Consider the following 3,192-nt stretch of genomic DNA (forward strand, 5'->3'; position numbering starts at 1 on the left):
TTAGACAATATCTGGTGAAAGCTTGGATTCCTTATTCAGTGTGAACAAGGGCTATATAAACCTTGGAGAGTGGGAAGAGGTTCTTCTTGGGGGTGAATGTTCATTGGCTGAGGCTTAAGTTACTGGGAATACCTCATTTGCATGGAGAGGCACTCCAGGTGCTTGCTAGGCAGGGCCTTCCCCTCCAGGGGAAAGGGAGTTGAACCTATGATTTCACCAAGGACTATGAGACATTCCTCAGGTAGAGGATGTGGGGGTCAGACTCCTCAGATAAGGTCAGGTGGAGAAGAGGAAGCCCCACTGAAAATAGAGGTCCTCCATTTTGTACCAAGTTTGGTCATGGTAGACTGAGTCTTTAATAGCAGTGTTTCCCAACAATCCTTGATCTCATTCATCTCCCTAGGGAATTCTTCTGCTACTAACTAACTAACCAACACAAGGACACACATTCCTTTGTCTCCGGGTATGTGGCTTTAGACTCTATACTTTCTGTGGGATGTCAGAGCTCCCCATTAAGCATTGTTGTCTGCACGTAACTACTAGTGACGCTGTATTATTTTATCCTCTCCCAGCTCACTGTCCTGCTGTCCCCTCCCCTCTCAGCAAGTACTTCTTGGAATCATATTCCAGGCACAAGCTCAGCACTCAAGTATTTGTCTTAAGGTTTCCTTCTAGGGACCCCAGATGAGGATTAGTTGGCTCCACCACCTTTTAAAAGGATCTGGTACCTGTTCAAAATGAATTACCTTGCTAATGCTGTGATTGGCCCCCACCCCCACATCCCAAAACTCCTTCCAGGATACCGTATCCTTACTCCATAAGCTTTGAGGAGTGCTGAACCAACATCTAAAATACCACTATCTGGGAAGTACTCTGGGCTTGAAGACCTCTTGTGGTCTTTTGCCTGGGAGGCTAATGTCTGTAGCTGTCAGTGGCCACACAAACCAGGTTCCTGAAAGGTAGGCTGGGGCTATAATGGAGAATAGACTGCGAGAGAAATAATGAGACCAAGACCCAATGTTTACTTAAGAGTCTGAGCTTATAAACGGGGAAGGCCCATCCCCCACCACACCAGGCTCTTGATGCTTTGTCACCAGCCTTCCAGCACTTGGTCCAGGGTGTTGCTTATCTCAGGAAGACAGGTTTCAGCCTCTCAGCAGGTAGTGGCTTCTTGGAGAAGAACACAGGTGGCAGAACAATAGACCTATCTAGGTTGGAAGACTCCACCCTAGGTGATCTTGTTCACAGTGGCAGAACAGGTCTGAGCCAGCCTGCTCAAGGCTGGGGGAGACTACAAATGTCTAAGGAGCTGTCCATGAAGTAACATGGGACCAGAAGGCAGTATGACATGCATATGTGAATCTTAGTATTATTTAAAGAAGATATTGGTGTCCTTGACCCTGTGAGAGTTCATATCCCAACTGTGGCATGACTCTGGGTCCATTGCCATGTAGAAGAGAGGAAATGCGTGTAGCTCCTAGGACAGATGTGTGACCTCTGGAGGTCATGCCCAGTTGAGATGGAAGGATTGTGGCCCTGAGTATGTTTTCAGTAGATGTCTGATGCCTTGAGGTACCCTGGGAATTCTGAGATCAGGTGTCTCTGGCCTCAGGATAATGAGAATGGGACACCTATGCATGTCTCATATCTCAATTACCCCTGTCTATCAGAACACCAGAGGGCTGGGCTTGCCATTGCCTCTCTTTTTCCTGAGGAAAAGCACTTCCTTCCAGGGGAGGTTCTTTTTCAAATGACCAATTGATGTCATGGGGGAAAAGCAGGTCAAACTTAGACTTCTGCTCCTTCCTGGTCCCTGGCTCTGCTGCTGATCTAACAGGAATCTTCATAGTCTCCTCTATTTTCACTTCAGTTCCCAGTAAAGGGATTTACGAAATATGCCTTTCAAAGGCCCATAAATCTAGGACTTTTCATTAAGTGGGTCTGTATGTCTATGTGTTCTGCCCTCTTTCTCCTCAAAAAGCTACTAGGGTTGGAGAGAGGCCTGGCTTTGAGTCATTGTCTTAGTTTCCCTTCAGTTGCTATGAGAAAATACTCAGGCCAAAACAACTTAATGGAAGATTTATTCTGGCTTACAGTTCCAGAGGATCATGTCCATCATGTCGGGAAAGACAGAAGTGTAAGCTCAACTGGTCACACTGCAGCAGCAGTCAGGAAGTAGAGAGAGAACAGAAAGTGGAACCTGCCCATAAATCCATAAGGCCCACCTCCATTGAGCTACTTCCTCCAGTTAAGACTCCACTTCCTTTTTTTTTTTTTTGACTGCTCATATGTTTATTAACAAAAGGAACAACCACACACACCTACTCACAAGTATGTTTAGGAACTTAACATTGACAATACCCACCCCTCCCAATACTCCTCTTCTCTAGAACCCACCCCAAACTTTGGAGGGCTTCTAGCATCTTTTAAAATCTGAAAACCATATGAATATGCTGTGTAGACTCTGCCTTTTATGCCCCCATCCTCCTGTCCCTGTGGGCTGTAGATGAAAATCTCCAAGAAGCTGCTCAGTCATTCAGGTTTAGATCAAAATCTGGATATAACTCCTTGGTGGTAACGCCTCGAGTCACAGCCAGTTTCCCCAGCAGCATCTGTGATACATCCTTGATGTCATTGTACTCATGGAGGAGGGAGATATGCTTCTCCAGCTCAATCACACGGTAGCCCTCTGCTATTAACTGGGAGATCTCCTTGTCCAGCATGTCATGCTTCTCCTTCAGTTTCAGCGCTCAAGGCCTCCTCACTGACATCGTTATTCTCATCAATCATGGGGAATGGCCGTTGCGGTGATGGGTAGCTGCCATGGTAAAGTCAGCTGAATTCTGACTCACCCCTCCTGAACCCTAAGGTCCGGGGCACCCGGAGCGGGGTGGGCTTAAGCTCGGAAGGGTCCAGGGTTGGGGTTAAACGGCTGCTTCAGGGAACTAGAAACCGACGACCAAGACTCCACTTCCTAAGGGGCTCACAAATTCCGCACACAACACCATGAGCAAGAGACTGTGTGTTCAAACACGCAAGTCTCTGGGGGGGCATTGCATTTTCAAGCCACAGTCGTCCAAGTCGTCTGTTTTCTTGCTAGTGACAAAGCTTGTACAAAAATACACAAATGCAATTAGGTAAATGTTAGGAGCAGAATGAGAAGTAAAACCACAAAGTTTCTTAAAAGCTGCC

The 3,192-nt window shown here is 46.8% G+C and overlaps 1 pseudogene; it reads right to left on the reverse strand.

The window, feature by feature from the left end:
- Window positions 1-2,349: 2,349 nt before the first annotated feature.
- On the reverse strand, window positions 2,350-2,960 carry LOC110299189 (DNA repair protein SWI5 homolog pseudogene; annotated as a pseudogene).
- Window positions 2,961-3,192: the final 232 nt, after the last annotated feature.

This window comes from Mus caroli, unplaced genomic scaffold (assembly GCF_978045245.1).
Source record: "Mus caroli unplaced genomic scaffold, Mus_caroli_1 scaffold_8, whole genome shotgun sequence".
Taxonomy (NCBI): Eukaryota; Metazoa; Chordata; class Mammalia; order Rodentia; family Muridae; genus Mus; species Mus caroli.